Here is a 20,157-nt window from a genome sequence, read left to right on the forward strand (position 1 = left end):
CAGTTCTAAAGCCTGGGAAGTCAAAAATCAAGGTGTTGGCAGACTTAGGTTCTTTGTGAGCTCTCTTGCTGGCCTGAAGACAGCCACCTTCTTACTGTGTTTCCCATAGCTTTTCCTCAATGCATCACTCTTCTCAATCTGATTACTTCCTAAAGGCTCCAGCTGAAAATACCTTCACATTGAGGTTTAGGGGTTCAACATATGTATCTAGGAGAAGCACACTCACTCAGTGTAGAATAAACTCACTCCGTTTGACTAAAAGCTAAGACAGAACTCTAAAATAGTTCATAGACACTCCATAGTTTTTAAAGCACCTAGTGGGAGTCACCAACTTGAATGTGGTGATGGGAAAATGAAAATTAATAAAAAGCCACAAAACCAGGCTTCAGCCTATATTAAATAAGGAAATAGAAAGGGAGCAATTTTAAAAAAATATTCCTACTAATGGTTCTTAATGTTCATATTGCTCTTCAGAATTCTGGTAATAAGGATCATTAGAACTTGAAATATAGTGTTATAACATTAAATCATCAGCTACTAGTTTATACATTGAGGTAGTCTAGATAATTCTCATTCTTACAACAGTCCTATGAAGTTCATTTTTAAATCTTTATTTATAAAAGCACACTAGTAGGTTCAGTATCTTGACTGGTCACAAAGGTATTATGAGCACAAGAGTAGTATCTTAACTATGTATTTTCTTCTGTTTGCATGAGCATTTATTTCTCATCAGAAGTGCTGTTGTATTACTTTTAGGTCTACTTTCTATGATGTTCAGAAACACATTTTAAAACACAGTTAAATGTCAATGAAGTTCATATACATATACACTGATACATCTGTAATTTTAGCCATAGAAGTTTGGGAATTTCCACTTTCTCCTATCCTTACTGAAATATTGATTCAGTGAAAGATCTATTATGTTATAGAATCAGATGTTGCTAGTCTTACCTCATCCAAAACTAAGACAACACTGCAAATTAAATCAATAACTGCTTTAATTTGCCAATGTGGCTAAATTGCACATTGAAAGATATAAAATGACCTAGTGTGCAAATAACCTTGCATGATGAGCAACTGAAATTTCAGGCTTTGACATATATTTACTGGGATTTTTTGCCTTAGCCTTGATGCTGCTTTTAGCAGTTCATTTGTAGTCATTTAGGCCAGCAATGTCCCATCTTTTTAGCACCCAGTTCCGGTTTTGTGCATAAGAGGCATGGATTCAATAACTGGGTCAGGAAGATCTCCTGAGGAGGGCATGGCAACCCACTCCAGTATTCTTGCCTAGAGAATCTCCATGGACAGAAGAGCCTGGTGGGCTGCGGTCCATAGGGTTGTAATGTGTGGCAACCCACTCTAGTATTCTTGCCTAGAAGTCCCCATGGACAGAGGAGCCTGGTGGGCTACAGTCCATAGGGTCACAGAGTTGGACACAACTTAAGCAACTGAGCATGCATGCACACACTCATCAGTTTCTTGAAACACAGTTTTTCCACTGACTGGAGTGGCAGGGGAGGTGGAGAACAGGTGTAATGAGAGTGGTTGTAAATACAGATGAAGCTTTCTTTGCACACTTGCTGGCTGCTCAACTCCTGCTTTGCAGCCTGGTTCCTAACAGGCGACTGACCACTACCAGTCCATGACCCAGGAGATGGGGATGCCTGACATAGACCACTGCTCATGGATGATGATTCTTCCTGGTTTTTCCCCCTTTCTTCAATTTGGTCGTTAATAAGAAGGAGGAATGGCATATTTTACCATTAGCTCAATTTTCAGAAAACCAGGATTTAAAGGATAATTGTGCTATTAGGGCCACCATATAAGTAAACTGTAAATTTGAGAGATACTCTCTTTAATCTTAATTGCACTCATTTCATGTGCTAGCAAAGTAATGGTCAAAATTCTCCAAGCTAGCCTTCAACAGTACATGAACCAAGAACTTCCAGATGTTCAAGCTGGATTTAGAAAAGGCAGAGGAACCAGAGATCAAATTGCCAACATGTCGGATCATAGAAAAAGCAAGAGAATTCCAGAAAAAACATATACTACTGTTTCATTGACTGTGCTAAAGTCTTTGACCATGTGGATCACAGCAAACTGGAAAATTCCTCAAGAGATGGAAATACCAGACCACCTTACATGTCTCCTGAGAAACATATATACAGGTCAAGAAGCAACAGTTAGAACCAGAGATAGAACAATGGACTGGTTCTGAATTGGGAAAGAAGTATGTCAAGGCTGTATATTGTCACCCTGCTTATTTACATGCAGAGTACATCATGCAAAATGCCAGGCTGGATGAAGCACAAACTGGAATCAAGATTGCCGGGGCAAATATCAATAACCTCATATATGCAGATGACACCACCCTTATGGCAGAAAGTGAAGAACAACTAAAGAGCTTCTTGATGAAAGTGAAAGGGGAGAGTGAAAAAGTTAGCTTACATCTCAACATTCAGAAAACGAAGATCATGGCATCTGGTCCCATCACTTCATTGCAAATAGATGGGGAAACAATGGAAACAGTGACAGACTGTATTTTCTTGGGTTCCAAAATCACTGCAGGTGGTGACTGCAGCCATGAAATTAAAAGATGCTTGCTCCTTGGAAGAAAAGCTATGATTAACCTAGACAGCATATTAAAAAGCAAAGACATTACTCTGCCAACAAATGTCTGTCTAGTCAAAGCTATGGTTTTTCCAATAGTCACGTATGGATGTGAGTTGGACTATAAAGAAAGCTGAGCACTGAAGAATTGATGCTTTTGAACTGTGGTGTTGGAGAAGACTCTTGAGAGTCCCTTGGACTTCAAGGAGATTGAACCAGTCAACCCTGAAGGAAATCAACCCTGAATATTCATTGGAAGGACTGTTGTTGAAGCTGAGGCTCCAACTTTGGCCCTCTGATGTGAAGAGCTTACTCATTAGAAAAGACCCTGATGCTGGGAAAGACTGAAGGCAGGAGGAGAAGGGGTCAACAGAGGATGAGATGGTTGGATGGCATCACTAACTCAATGGACATGAGTTTGAGCAAGGTCTGGGAGATGGTGAAGGACAGGGTGGCCTAGTGTGCTGCAGTCTATGGGGTCGCAAAGAGTCTTACGTGACTGAGTGACTGAACAACAATGGATATGGTGTTATATAAAAGACAGTGATGATATATTACAAGCATAAAATAGTATTCTTTCTCTTCTTAATAATATTTTTTAGAAATCACATGGTTTCTTTCTAACTGGTTTTCATCATTTCTGTATTTGTGGGAAGTATTTGAATTTATGAAAATTTTCACCACAATATAGTATAATAATGTCATACAAAATTTAAAACAATTATAAATGAAATAGGAATAGTTTCAAGAAAGTCACAATTTTTTATGTTGCACTGTGTGTTTTCACCCTAGAGCCTATAAAAATGCCTGTGTGGTAGTAAACAAAAGTCAAATACATGTTTTTATTGACTAACAGGATCAATAATGATCATTTTCTTCATCTGGGTTCCCTTCAACTTGCTGTTTGAGTAGAACTGTTACTTCCCTGACTTTATTTTCTTAGATTAGTAGTCAGAGTTCTTGAATGTAATCCTAAACACACATGTTCCTTTTTGTACTGACCTCAACTTATGCTTTGTTTTTCTTGAACAAAGTGTTTTGTCTGAAGGAAATCATGAAAGTAACTTGTATCCTCAGAGTTAAAAGAAATATTGCATGATGTTTAAAGTATTCCAATACATTTGTTATGTGTTCATAGCAACCCAGACTAGTGTGACACAATGGGTAAAGAACCACTACTCTAGAAAATACTTCAACAATGCCAAAATGTCAGGGAAGAATTCTTCCATTCCACTAGATCAAATATTTTCCAGGTACAGATTGAGGAGAATTATTCTCTCAAATGTGGAAGCTTCCCTTTCTTCTTTTTAGAGTCTGTTGTCTGTCAATTCAACTACACTTGCCTACACCCTAAATTCCATTGTCCTTTTTAAGCCTATCATAACATCAGTTCCTGGAGGGTCCAGCAGATAGACTCCATGCTTGCAGCCATACTGGATGAACTAATTATTCTTTTTTAAAAAACATAGGCAAAACACTCTCCGACTTAAATCACAGCAGGATCCTCTATGACCCACATCTCAGAATTTTAGAAACAAAAGCAAAAATAAACAAATGGGACCTAATGAAACTTAAAAGCTTTTGCACAACAAAGGAAACTATATGCAAGGTGAAAAGACAGCCCTCAGACTGGGAGAAAATAATAGCAAACGAAGCAACAGACAAAGGATTCATCTCAAAAATATACAAGCAACTCCTCCAGCTCAACTCCAGAAAAATAAATGACCCAATCAATAAATGGGCCAAAGAACTAAACAGACATTTCTCCAAGGAAGACATACAGATGGCAAAAAAACACATGAAAAGATGTTCAACATCACTCATTATCAGAGAAATGCAAATCAAAACCACAATGAGGTACCATTACACGCCAGTCAGGATGTCTGCTATCCAAAAGTCTACAAACAATAAATGCTAGAGAGGGTGTGGAGAAAAGGGAACCCTCTTACACTGTTGGTGGGAATGCAAACTAGTACAGCCGCTATGGAAAACAGTGTGGAGATTCCTTAAAAAGCTGGAAATAGAACTGCCATATGACCCAGCAATCCCACTTCTGGGCATACACACTGAGGAAACCAGATGTGAAAGAGACACGTGCACCCCAGTGTTCATCGCAGCACTGTTTATAATAGCCAGGACATGGAAGCAACCTAGATGCCCATCAGCAGACGAATGGATGAGGAAGCTGTGGTACATATACACCATGGATTATTACTCAGCCATTAAAAAGAATTCATTTGAATCAGTTCTAATGAGATGGATGAAACTGGAGCCCATTATACAGAGTGAAGTAAGCCAGAAAGATAAAGACCATTACAGTATACTAACACATATACATGGAATTTAGAAAGATGGTAATGATAGCCCTATATGCAAAACAGAAAAAGAGACTCAGATGTACAGAACAGACTTGTGGACTCTGGGAGAAGGCGAGGGTGGGATGTTTCAAGAGAACAGCACTGAAACATGTATATTATCTAGGGTGAAACAGATCACCAGCCCAGGTTGGATGCATGAGACAAGTGCTCGGGCCTGGTGCACTGGGAAGACCCAGAGGGATCGGGTGGAGAGGGAGGTGGGAGGGGGGACCAGGATGGGGAATACATGTAAATCCATGGCTAATTCATTTCAATGTATGACAAAAACCACTGCAATGTTGTAAAGTAATTAGCCTCCAACTAATAAAAATAAATGGAAAAAAAAAAAAACCAAAAAATAAAAAATAAAAAAAATAATAGGTTGCTAAAAAAAAATAAAAAAAAAATAACAACTGTATTTCTTTGGTTGCACTTGGTCTTCGTTACTGTGCTCGGGCCTTTCTAGTTGCAGTGAGCAGGGACTGTTCTTCATTGTTGTGCATGGGCTTCTCATGGCGGGAGCAGAGGCTCTGGGTGCATGGGCTTCAGTAGTTGCAGCCTGCAGGCTCAGTAGTTGTGGCCTATGGGCTCCGGAGGACAGGATCAGGAGTTCTGGTGCATGCACTTTAGTTGCTCCATGGCATGTGGAATCTTCCCGGACTAGCAATCTAACATATGTCCCCTGCATTGGTGGATGGATTCTCATCCTCTGTACCACCAGGGAAGTCCAGGAACTAATTATTTTTAAATAGTCACTTCTGCTGCTTTTCAGAGTTCCAAGTCAAAGACACCCTTCCAGCATTGTTCACTAGACATTGCTATTTGGGCTGACTTTGCAGTTAAAATTATGGTGCTCACAAATGAAGTAAATGTACTACTTACAGAGTTTGCCTTTTAGTGAGGTAAATATTTTTTTGTGTGTGTTATTCATTGTATTTCTCATAGTATGATATAATTTAAATATTAATTAGAAACTCTACCTAGCTGCTTATTCTCTCCCACCAAACTATACAACCACAGTGATTTTAATAACATTTTATAGTAACTCTGGTAACTAGTTACATTTGTGGCAGGTAACTTCTTTACATTAATGTAAAATGGAGAATTGTGCAAATGTTCATTTCAGCTTTTCAATTTGGGTCATCTCATATGTAAGTTCTTACATAAATAATTTATCATTTATCTTCTTACTTAGGTATTTATTTATATTTTGCCCTTTTTGAGTTAACATTATCTCCTTTGTCCTACCTTGGGCATTTGTTTTTTTCATTGTTTACTCTGCTGTTTGTCATGTAAATGTAATATACTTTGAACTTGATTTTCACCTTGAAGAAGGCTCTGTTATAGAGAATGCAAAACTAGTCTTGCTAAATATGTAACATTTTCTTCTTTTGCTTTCACATTTCCTTAATTCTTTAAATTCATGAGGTCAGCACCTAACTCTCAAATTATTATTAAGATTAAACTTGTTCTTATTGGATGCACTAATTGTCTAATAAATAATGTTTTTTTATTTATGGATAACAGTGCTTAATTATTAGAGGCACCATTTAAAATAATTTAAAATGAGAATGACCATTTTCCCCAACTCATATGGTCCTTTTTAATTATTTATTTCATTTAAAAATACATACCTGACTCATTATATGCTAGATCTTATTGCAGCACTTTGTAAATGTTAATTTATTAATCTTCATAACAACTCCCTTAGTACTCTTATACCCATTTTATAGATGAAGACATTGACTAACAGGGTTTAAATAACTTCATACAACTAATAACTGCTGGAACTTAAATTTGCGTGCTTTCACCCTGTGCTAACAATATACTTTTTTCCTTCTTTATAGATCATTTTTATGATGAATAAGTCTCATCAATTCTGTCACATACCTATAAAATATGGATTTGTGATATGCATTATGAATATGAATTCAGTGTTGAGCATACATTATGCCATTTTTTTGCTTTTTATCTCATTAAGGCACATGTTTATTAACATGGTAGGTTTGATAAAAAGGCCTGTAATTATGGAAACCAAAGTCATTTTCAATTAAAAGGGATCTCATCTCTCAAATATTCATTCTTCCCACCTATTATTAATAAGGTCTGTGGCTAGTTTGAGTTTTCTTGATCATTTTACTCTTTTCTGAAAATTGCTTTGGGAGAGATTGTAATTTCATCTGGGTAGATATAACCATACTATCTTGGTTTTCCTGGAAATTTTGTTTCTTACCAAAATTGTTAATAAAAGAAGCTGCATTATTTTAATTGAAAATTATTTTGGCCTGAAAATTTGGAGGGGGTGTTTAAAGTGTGGCTCTTTCTATGTGTTTAAACGTATTTATGTTGGAAACGTATTTTTGAAGAGTTTCAAGAGCTACACTAAAGTCAATTTTGTCTTTGATTAATATGACAACAAAAACTCAACCCAACCAATAGAAATATATGCTATAAATAAACCATGGCCACATTATCATTTTCATTATAAGTTTGATGAAATATTGTCTTTAAGGAGAGATACACTACTGACAGCATGAAAAACAAGACATCAGAAATTCCATTTAAGTGTAGGTGGCAGTGTTATTTACTGCCATCCACTCATGTTACCGTCAGGCTTCTTAAATTTACACAGAAGGAATATATCCTCTCAGCTTGTGACAGCTGGAGGGGAAATCACACTGGTGACAATACATTCTCATAAATGGCTAAGGAAGAATTGCTTTTCCTCTGTTCAACTTGTATATAATTGGAAAGACAGAACACCAGTGATTCTAACAAATAAAAACTTGAAAATTCCCAAAAGGCTTTCTTTTTCAATTTTGACTTTCCAAATCAAATTTTGCCTTATCATATTCCCTTTCTTAAGGTAAACAGTCCAGAACCGCCACAGAATTAACCCCAATAAATTTTTTTTCCACTATCACCTTTCTTCCTTATGTCTTTTTTAATCTTTACCAGTTATATTTTTAAAGTCAAATTTAGGTTTCTTTCCTCTTTTCTAAAATTTGGCCACCTCATCCTCCTTGTTAGACTAATTTGCCTTTCTCCTTGAATAGTATGTTAGTAGTACCCTAGAATGCTATATTATTTCCAGAGTGGTTCAGAAAGATAAGATGGCCTCCAGAGAAGAATCTTGGGGATTTTTAGAACCATTTCTTGGATAAAAGATAGAAACAAGATGTCTTGCAAAGATAATAGTTTGATCTGCCATTTGTCTTGAAGTAGGGACAGAAGTAGTATTAATGAGGTACTATGGCCATTCAATCTATAAATATTACCAAGTGATACAGAATTAAAGCATAAGATAATAAATCCTATACAGGGAGAGCAACTGCATATCCTGTTGCTATGAGGCCAGTGCTGGAAATAGGAAGCATTGATCAAGTGGCAGAAAAATTTGAAACATGGGGTGCCTAAGATTTGACATTGCCCAAGGTAAAACTCTGATCTACTGGGGACAAGGAGACTTTAAACTCTCCAGGGCTGAGCATTCTTGGCTGTGCAACCACATGGGATTAGAGCAGTAGTTCTCACTTATTAACAAAGCATCAGAATCACCAGGAAATCTCCTTTAAACAGTTTGTTAGGCCCACCTCCAGAGTTTCTGATTAAGCAGGTCTGAGGTGGGGACTAGGTATTTGCATTTCTAACAAGTTTCCTGGTGGTGTTGATGCTGCTGGGTCAGGAATAGCCTTTGAGAAGCACTAGATTAGAGTTGTTTTACTGCAGTGGTGTTCAGTGGATTCACTTCCAAAGATCTTCTGGAAAAAAAAAAACTAAAAGGAAAAAATAAATTTTGTGGGGTTATAAAATCTATGAAATTCCAAATGAAAATGCTTTATCATTGCATAATTTATCAGGTTAACTAATATGCTAATATAATCATATGCATTTTTAATCTTAAATCTTCAAGCCTTATCTCTCACACTTCTTAACCAGAACTTTCTGCTCTAGCCAAATTGAACTATTACTTTTCCCTGAATATCTCATATACTTAAATGTTATCTGCCTTTGTATATATTTCTTTCTTTCCTTTAGCCTGTAATCTTCTTCCTACATGCTTTATCTGCTAGAGACTATATTCCTCTAGTCATTCCTCCTTTCAAGGGTCATCTATTCTCTGAAGCCTTCTCTGACCAAATCTATTTAGCTCTCCACCAGAATACATTGTACTATATATATTGTTTGTTTCTTTGTCTCCTAGAGTTTCTTAAGGGCAGGGAAAGAGAGTGTTCTGTCACTCTTGTCCTTTACAGCTATAAGTTGATGATGTGACCTGTTACACATTCATTGCTATAGAGAAAGAAATTTCAAGAATTTACTCAGCTCAGGCCTGAATTTATTTGCTCGTTGTAGGAGGCTGAACACTGGCTCCACAGTGATGCCAGTGTCAAACCCCAGGACCAGTGAATGTTACTGTGCGTGGTATAAAGGATTCTGAAGATGTGACTAAGTTAAGGATCTTGAGATGGGGAACTTGTTTTGAATTATCCAAGTGGGCCCAACAGAATTACAAGCATCCTAATTAGGGGATGGAAGAGGAAGATTTGACTGTGGAAGTGACACATCAGAGTGCTGTAACTTCAGAAAGATTTGACCAACCATTGCTGACTTTAAAGATGGAGGAAGAGGCCCCAGTTCAGGGAACGTAACTGCTCTCTGAAAGGTGGGAAAGGCAATGATAGTGATTATATCCTAGTGCCAAGATAAGGAATACAGCCCTGAAGACTCATTTTAGACTTTTGAACTTCCAAACTCTGAAATAAATTTGTGTTACTTTAAGCCACTAAGTTTAGGGTAATTTGTTACAGCAGCAATAGGAAACTATTAAAACTAGTGGAAAAATATTACAGAAATATGAATAGATCTTCTACAGAATTTATTTCACTAAAAGAATCACACATTCTAAATTCCATCATCAAAATTATTATAAGTAATGGTACTGGAAGATGACATTTATTTGTTGCCTGCTGTCTATCAATGCCTTAAATGCATTAACTATTGAGTAATTACACAACTATATGAGGTAACTTATGTTTAGTATCTATTTACCGATGGAGAAAATGAAAGAGTGATTTTAAGTAATCACATCACAAAGTGATTGAGAAAGGCTTTGAGTCAGTCTGTTCCAAACCGTTATACTATTTATTTTTGCAGTATATGACTTTCATCCATAATTAAGAACAAAGTGATGTTATAGTCATGTCCAATTAGAGGAACTATGGTTCCATGGACCTCTAATTGGTGCTAGTGGTAAAGAACATGCTGCTAATGCAGAAAACATAAGAGATGTAGGTTCGATCTCTGGGTTGGGAGGATCCCTGGAGGAAGGCATGGCAGCCCACTTCAGTATTCTTTCCTAGAGACTTCTATGGACAGAGCGGCCTGGCGGGCTACAGCCCACAGGGTCGCAAAGTGTCAGACACGACTGAAACGATGGCCTGCACAGATGGTTGCATGTAACGCTCAGGAGAAGTATGGGCCAACTTTTAAGGCAGTTCTTTTTTCTTAAGGACCAGCTAAAAAGCCAAGCTTCCCTGAAGGCTCAGTGGTAAACAATTTGCCTGCAATGCAGGAGACCTGGGTTCAATCCCTGGGTTGGGAAGATCCCCTGGAGCAACCCATTCCAGTACACTTGCATGGAGAATTCCGTGGACAGAGAAGCCTGGCTGGCTCCAGTCCACAGGGTCACAGAGTGGGACACGAGTGAAGTAACTAAGGAGCAGCAGCAACAGCTGGAAAGCCAACACGTTTTTTCACTAACTCCTGTAAAAATTCATATGCATCCACATGTAAAATTTGCATCTTGACATAGGATTTTGTTTTAGGGATATCGTACAGTGCAGTCTTGATAAGTCTAATGAATTTTATATGCCCACAGCACTAACTTGTTTGAATGTAATCTTACCATTTTGTTTGAGTGACCTTTATAAACAAATTGCAGCACCCTTAAAAGCACAAGTTCTATGATGAGCCATAATATTTATGGTTAGAAAACCTGTGTTAAAAAATATATATATTTTCAAATGACTAAAGAAGTGCAGTGTTGAAAGCATTAAAATGAAATAACCACACATAGGTCCTGAATTTAATAGGCAGTCAACAAATTATTAATTAAATAAGATCCAAAATATTAGTCAAAGTAAAAATGACTCCTCTTTCCTTCCCTATTTGATATGCATACCCATAGCTTCCCCAAGCACATGTATTTGTGCTACTAGAGCAGACTGTTGTATATATTGTTCTGTAATTTGGGGTTTTTATATATTTTTGTTTCTTTGTTGCTTATTTATTTATGTATTTTGATGTCTTTTCTTTAACAGTATATATGAGCTTTGTTTTTCTTGGTATATCTATATTTATTTTTTAGAGCATTGTTTTGTGGTCTGTGGTATCATTTAACCAGTCTTATACTAATGAATGTTTAGATTGACTTCATTTTTATTACTAATAAAAGTAATGCTGTATTGCAAAATGCTGCAATATATCTTTATTTGCTTGAGTGATAATATTCACAGACTAGATTCCTTGAAGTGGAATTCCTGATTTGTCTGCATACACACTTAAAAATATTGACAGATAATGGCAAATTGCCTCTGTGAAAGTTTGTAACAATTTATATTTATAACAAATTTATGGAAATTTCTCTTCTCCAAAACCATCACCGATTCTGGGTGTGAAAAAAAATCTTTAAAAGTTTCCAGTAAGATAGATTTCACATAAACTGAGAGTTTTCTGTATTTCCAGACTCATGCCAAGTACTACAGAGAATACTAAGAGGTAGAAGATAGAGTACCTAATTTCATACTCTTGTTTTCACTAGGGAAAGATTCCCATTCCTGAGTTACTTAAATGTAACACTGCATAAGTATAAAATAGTGTATGTAAAAATTACAGGGTCAAGATATAGGACTCAAATATTGGACATGTTCAGAATCCAGTAGGGAAAGTAATTGATATGTTTGAATTTGAAGCTCTAATCATCATATGAGAAGTAAGCTAGGTCTAGGATAGGTGGAGAAAAGACATTAAACATTCCAGAAGCATATCTGATGGTAGAAATGAATGAACTTGTGGCTTTGTATATAGAATTTTATTTTCTGTTGCTAAAAATTGCAGTCATTTGCCAATGAACATCTGTGAAGATGATAAACAGTGCCTCTCTGGTAACTTAAATCTAGGTTTCAAACCTTGTATTTACATGTGGGGGACTGACATTTCATTAATTCAGATGACTGCAGGAGGGAAGTCAGAAGCTGTGCAGGCTGCCACTGGCTATAAATGAGACCTTGGGTGACAGGCAGCCGACATACATCTGTCACATTTTAGCCCCTAGCCATGACCACTGCAGCATCTCAGAAGCCTCTGTAACACATCTGTTCTGATGAGTGCCTTTAAGCAAACAACAACAAAAGAGCCCAAGAACAAGTCACACTTTGTGGAGAAACATAACCTCAGGCAGCTATTGAATACAAACAGCATATTTGGAGCAAGAATTTGGAAATCATAGCTGGGAGTCACTAGTCTTCTGAGGGGAACTCAAAGCACCAAAATTCAGAGGGAAAGCTAGGCAGGAAATGCCCAGAGAGAAAAGTGTAAAGTCACGCCTCTCCTCGGGCACCAAACAAATCAACGCAAGAAACACCCTCTGCCCTAAATAGTGGGTGGATGTCCTGAACTCCAAGAAAAAGCAGACACATGGAAACGAGTTGTAGCTTCCTTAATAAAATTCTATATCTACCAAACATCTGTTCCAGTTGAGAGAAAGGGAGACATGCAGAGTGATGTGATGGTTGGATAGAATATTTAAAACAGAATCATCCATGAGCAGTCCCATGTGTTTGATATGCATCTCCCCCTGGCACTTTTTCTAATGAAATATTGTTATATTTTCTGAGGCAGTAATTAATCAACTTGTCAAGGCATGTATGAGTCCTTCATGCTTCCTTTGAGGAATATACAACTACATCCCTTCAAGAGTCCACTGATATTTTCTTATCGAGTGGCATTTACACTCCAAACGTAAGAGTACCCCTGGAATACTATAAGTCCCCTAGAAACTTCTGGTGGAATGATGTTTCTTTATCTCCTAGAACTATACTACAGTTGTCAAAGGGTAATGTGATTCCGTTATATTTTAATTCAGGATCCGGCATGTGGAGGATGCCTCTTAATTACATCAGAAGACACTAACAAAAAGACACGTGTCTGCCCTGAAATTAGATAAAAATCATGTTAAATCAAATCAGATGGGGTTGTAAAGGAATAAAAAGACTTGGGATTTAGTCTCAAAAACATGGTGCCCTGTGATTACTTGAGGTATGTCAGAAAGGGGTGGAAAAAACATGAAAGATAGATACACTTGAGTTTGAACTCTGAAAGTTAAGAAACTAGATAAGTTTGGCTAGCATAGTTATAAAATCCTAGTGCATCATCATTTTTGAAGTATATTACATTTTTTTTTTTAGCAAACATGACAGAGGAGTATGAAGAATATACGTAAAGAGAGCACAGGTCAGTGGCAGGACGAGGTCACACACTCAAATTTCTTGATTCCTGGGTCCACACAAATATACAGTTATACGCAAGTATACACCCTAAACACATTCATGACTGTTATTTTTCCTGTGATGTTAAAATGTAGATTAAAGAAGAAAAAGCACAGAAAATCTCCACCTAACAGGCAGGCAGTGAATAGGGTGGGTCTGCCTTCTTGGTTCTTGTTCAGTTGTGCCACTTACTATGTGGCCTTGGACCAGAGGCAATCTACCCAATGAATCCCATCTCATATGTATGAGATAAAATATCCTAATTCATAGTCTTGTTGAAAGAATAAGATGAAAAAATAAAAGTAAATAATTTAGAACAAGGCCTGGCATAGAGTAATCACTAATGAGCTATTATTATTCTTATCAGTATAGTCTTCTAGCCGCTAAGCTTTTATCAGCTGTAGGTCTGTGAATATAATTAGGAAATTTTAATCCAAAACAATGATTTTCTTCCAAAATCTATGATGAAGTTTACTTCTTATTCAGATTAGAAAACAGAAGTCTGCAGTTTTAGAATTGCAGATGAGCTCTGACTGACTGTAAATCATCTCAGATAGGATGGATGGGCCAACCCTCAACCTTAACAAGCTTTTTCAGTTAAAGATTCATTTTTCCATTGGTGATTTTTCTGCATCAGCTGTATCATTTACTTTTTGTATTCTTTATTTAAAAATATAGGAGTCTATTTAATCTTGTTTCATGTAACCAGAAATGACGTGGATAAAAAGAGAAGACGAAGTTGCTTTTACTTTCTATTCTTGATCATTTCCTGAAAAATGTAAAGGAGATATTTTTATCTATGCTTTACCTGCTAAAACTCTTGTATTCCCTTAAATTTTTCTTTATTCAACTGTGTGAGCCAACCACATTCCACCCATATCTTTCCATGATTACTTACTAGGAATAGTAACAAATGACTTGAATTCCTTTGTTCTCCTGTTCCCTTTTGGTGATCCCATCCTCCAGGACTTGCTGTCCTTTGTATTCTGCCTAGACCATCTCCTGTGATCCATTTCTTCAGGCTCTGAGAGTTTCTGCTTCTTGTTGCTTTAATAAAGTGATTATCCTTCATTGATAAAAGGTTTATTCTGCCAGGGCTTTGTTCTGAAAATACATTTAGGAGTGCTGTGGCAGATCAGTGAGGTAGACAGTCCTTGACTTGTGAGTCTTTACGTTCCTTTGTGGTCACACTGTTTAGAGTTGCACCATTCCCGTCTATTCCATTGCTTTATTTTTCTTTCCTTCTTTTTTTAATTATTTAGTTGGATCTTAGTTGCAGCAAGCAGGATCTTTGATCTTCATTGCAGCATGTGTAATCTTTAGTTGTAGCACATAAACTCTTAGTTGTAGTATGTGGGATCTAGTTCCCTGAAAACGGCTCAAACCTGGGCCCCCTGCATGGGGAGTGCAGAGTCTTAGCCACTGGACTCCCAGGGAAGTTCCATTTATTATTTCCTAATCTCATCTCTATCTCATACAGAAATGTGAGATTATAAGTAATTTTTTATTTCTGGTATTTTTTATTCCTGGTATTCTTTTAGATTTAATGTATAGAGTATAGTTAATTGATAAGTAATCATAGATCTTATTTCACTGTGATGATGTTCTATATTCCTTCTTCCAGCAAGTACAGTTTCATATTTGTGCTAAGCTTCATGCAAGATGTGCCTTTTCCAACCCTCTAAGAAAACCACTCTTATTCAGGCTTTTCCCAATTTTTATAGTTTAGCCTACAGAACTTTTTTTTTAGCACTTTTTACAGATCTCTTTCTTATATAGTACCTAACATGCCTGCCTTAATTACATATTCATTTATTTTCTTTAACAATCAAACTGTGAGCCATATTTTATTTCCATTTCTTGAATAGGATCTAGTTATATTAAATACTTAACTAACATTTACTAATAGAATAGCTTTGAGGGAAATATTAAAGGCTTCATTTTTATATGGATATTTATTTCAGTGTTTTAAAATTTCTTTCCAAGAAACAAATAATAAAACTGTTTTCATGGGGGCCTGAAGTTAACATATCTATGTTTTAAAGAGAACTACAGTTATTTAGAGAAGAAAATGAGCATTTATACCTAATAAGGAAAGTTAACAAAAGTCTATAGGAATGACAGTCTCAATGCCTGAGTTGCAGTCTTCATTTTGCTTTTAAGTCACTAGGTGAACTCTTCCGAACAAGGGGTTCACCAGATGATGTGTATTAAGGTTCTTGCATAAATTAAAATACTTTCAACTTCAAATAACAGAAGACTTAAATCAAACTGACTTCAATCACAAAGGGAAATTTCTATTCATGTAGGTAAGGGCTTAGGTGAGGGCTTATTCAGAGGCTTAAAATGTCAATAGGAACTGTTTTGTTCAAATATTCCACCTATAGCTTCCAGTGTGTTGGTTCTCATCAAAGTTTCAGAGTGGCTCCCAGCAGAAGCCCGAGTTACCTGCTTCCTTGTTCACATTTCTACCCCTAATCATCAAAAGCATTGTGCCTCACTCTGACTAGTCCAATTTGTATCTTGTGTCAGCTGTCAACTCTTGAAACAATTATTGTTGTTTGAGACAAGTTAATAGCCTTTACTGTACATACATACATATATACTGGGTTGGTCAAAACATTCATTGAGATTTTTGCCTAAGATGTTCTGGAAAACCCAAATGAACTTTTTGGCTGACCCAGTATTAATATAATTGATTGGTTTGTATTGTCAAGATCCTCACTTGGATCTGGGTGTATGGATCAATTGCACCCTAACTCCATGAATACTACATAGTGGCCAGGGGCTGGAAATAATGTGGTAGCTCCTATTATAGTCACAATATTCTCATACAACTTTAAAATACTATGATTATATAATGTAACAAAATAGAAAGCATTTTATATTCTATATTAGGGAATAAATACTAGAACATGTATGCTTATGTCTTTAATATTAAATATAGAGCAGCCCCAAATCATTAAACATCTGAGAATTATTGCCAGTATCCAAAATTAGAATGCTTGTTACCTCTCAGGAGGAAATGCTATCTCTACTTGACTACATTACACCTTTTCTCTAGATATATTTGTGATGCTTTAGAAGCATCTAAAACTACCAGAGCTAGAGATATTAGAGGTCAAGTTAACAGAAATTTTAAGAGATTAAAGAGAGATTGATGGGAGGAAAGATGGGAGGTATACTTTAAAATGCTCTCAATTTGGCTTAGATGACCCAGGTCACAGGAGCTTCACAAAGACCCAGATTTATCAGTTTATTACACATAGTTGTAGTATATATACAGTTTTGGGTTTAGCAAATTTTATCACAAAGACCAGAATTATAGTTTATACCATATCATGCTCAAGGAATCCTAAGGCCAATGACTCTGTTTTGCTAGGTTAAGACATAGTTTTCATTCAGTCAATATGTGGATTAAAGGCCTTGTTGAAAAAAGATGAGACCTCTCCAAAATAGCCTGAATGTCAATTAACAGAAAAGTAGATAAACAAATTGTAGCAGATTCATAAAATGAAATGCCATTGAGCAATAAAATGGCTATTGATATTCTCAACAACATGGTTGAATCTCACAGGCATTATACCAAGTAAAAGAAGCTGTAGGGGTGTATATACCATATGGTTTAATTTATTTTAAGTTCTAAAGCAGGGCTTCTCAGGTGGTGCAATGGTCAAGAATCATTCTACTGATGCAGGAGACACAAGAGACAGTTTTCATTCCTGGGTTATGAAGATCTCCTAGAGAAGGAAATGGCAACATACTCCAGGATTCTTGCCTAAAGTGTTCCACAGACATAGGAGCCTGGTGGGCTACAGTCTGTGGAGTCACAAAAGAGTTGGACACAACTGAGCGACTGGGCGCACACACATAAACACACACAAAGTCTAAGCAAGGTAAAACTAATTTATCACTATAGATATCAAAATACTAGTTTCCTTTGGCAGTGAAGTTTAACTAAAAGGGGTCAGAAAGAAGCTTTTAGCTGTGATAAAATTGCCCTGTATCTTGAATGGGGTGGTGGTTACATGGGTGGTTACAGGTGGTAACAACTCATAAAATGGCACAACTAATATCTATGGACTTAAACATATCCATGCACTTTTCTCTTTGTAAAGTTTATTTCAAAATGTTTTTTAAAGATTCATACCCACCAAAGAAACATTTTTCATTCTAAATAATATCTGGAAATCCCTTTTCTGATGTTTGATATTGCCTAACAAATGAGACTATTGAACCAGACTGTGCACACTTATCAAATATAAGAAATTTATGTTTCTTAATGTTTGGTTGTCTTAACAGTTGTCTGATGACTCACATCTCTGGTTATGATCATGTCATTATCTAATTCTTCCATTTACTCAAAAGGTAATGTCCACCTAGATGGCTTAAAGAGTATATCCAAATATTATATTCTACTTTTTGACATATTTACAGACCTTTATGTGCTGTGCTTAGTTGCCCAGTCATGTCTGACTCCTTGCGGACCGTATGGTTGGAAGCCCACAGGCTCCTCCATCCAAGAAATTTTCCATGCAAGAATACTGGAATGGGTTGCCACTTTCCACTCCAGGGGATCTTTCTGACCAAGGGATCAAACCCACATCTCCTGCATTGGCAGGTGGATTCTTTAACATTGCACCACCTGGGAAGCACACATACCTTTATTGCAAGGCTTAAAACTTCCTAATCTGAATGTTGAATTATTTTTTTCATGGTTTCTTTCTATATGAAAGATCACAAAATTATTAGAGATATTAAAATGAGAGAAATTGAATTCAGGAATTTCTTTTGGATTTTTAGTTATTCCACTGACACATTTAGCTAAACTATCATGCATTTCACAAATGAAAAACTGAGACTTTCAGAGAAAAATTTATTTTTTCCCAAAATAATATACCTTGTATTTAATGGACAGAGAATCCATACTAGATCTTTTGACACTTTCATTACTGTTCCTCACATGGAAATGGAACATTCCAGAAACTATGTTTATGACTTATTATTTAGTTGGTGTGATCATTAATTTTGTGTGTCAACTTGATTGGGCCATCAGTTCAGTTCAGTCACTCAGTCATGTCTGACTCTTTGCGACCCCATGGACTGCAGCATGCCAGGCTTCCCTGTCCATCACCAACTCCCAGTGCTTGCTCAAACTCGTGTCCAATGAGTTGGTGATTCCGTCCAACCATCTCATCCTCTGCCATCCCCTTCTCCTCCTGCATTCAGCCTTTCCCAGCATCAGGGTCTTTTCCAATGAGTCAGTTCTTTGCGTCAGGTGGCCAAAGTATTGGAGCTTCAGTTTCAGCATCAGCCCTTCTAATGAATATTTGGGACTGATTTCCTTTAGAATGGACTGGTTGGATCTCCTTTCAGTCCAAGGTATTCTGAAGAGTCTTCTCCAACAGCACAGTTCAAAAGCATCAATTCTTTGGTGCTCAGATTTCTTTATAGCCCAACACTCACATCCATACCTGACTACTGGAAAAACCATAGCCTTGACTAGATGGACCTTTGTTGGCAAAGTAATGTCTCTGCTTTTCAATATGCTGCCTAGATTGGTCATAGCTTTTCTTCCAAGGAGCAAGTGTCTTTTAATTTCATGGCTACAGTCAACATCTGCAGTCATTTTGGAGCCCAAGAAAATAGTCTGTCACTGTTTCCATTGTTTCCCCATCTATTTGCATAAAGTGATGGGACCAGATGCCATGATCTTTGTTTTTTGAATGTTGAATTTTAAGCCACCTTTTTCACCCTCCTCTTTCACTTTCATCAAGAGACTCATCAGTTCCTTTTCACTTTCTGCATGCATAAAGGTGGTGTCATCTGCATATCTGAGGTTATTGATATTTCTCCCAGCAATCTTGATTCTAGCTTTTGCTTCATCCAGCCCAGCATTTCACATGATGTACTCTTCATGTAAGTTAAATAAGCAGTGTGACAATATACAACCGTGACATACTCCTTTCCCAATTTGGAGCCAGTCTGTTGTCCATGTCCAGTTCTAACTGTTGCTTCTTGACCTGTATACAGATTTCTCAAGAGGCAGGTCAGGTGGTCTGATATTCCCACCGCTTGAAGAATGTTTCACAGTTTGTTGTGATCTACACAGTCAAAGGCTTTGGCATAATAAATAAAGCAGAAGTAAATGTTTTTTTGGAACTCTCTTGCTTTTTCAATGATCCAGTGGATGTTGGCAATTTGATCTCTGTTTCTTCTGCCTTCTCTAACCCCAGCTTGAACATCTGGAAGTTCTTGGTTCATGTACTGTTGAAGCCTGGCTTAGAGAATTTTGAGCATTCTTTGCTAGCATGTGAGATGAGTGCAATTGTGTGGTAGTTTGAAAATTCTTTGGCATTGCCTTTCTTTGGGATTGGAATGAAAACTGACCTTTTCCAGTCCTGTGGCTGCTGATGAGTTTTCCAAACATGTTGGCATATTGAATGCAGCACTTTTATAGCATCATCTTGTAGAATTTGAAATAGCTCAACTGGAATTGCATCACCTCCACTAACTTTGTTCGTAGTGAAACAAAGGGCCACTTAACTTCACATTCTGGGATGTCTGGCTCTAGGTGAGTGATCACACCATCATGATTGGGCCATAGGGTACCCAAAATTGGGTCAAAAATTGATAAATGT

Source organism: Odocoileus virginianus, chromosome 19, assembly GCF_023699985.2.
Source record: "Odocoileus virginianus isolate 20LAN1187 ecotype Illinois chromosome 19, Ovbor_1.2, whole genome shotgun sequence".
Lineage (NCBI taxonomy): Eukaryota > Metazoa > Chordata > Mammalia > Artiodactyla > Cervidae > Odocoileus > Odocoileus virginianus.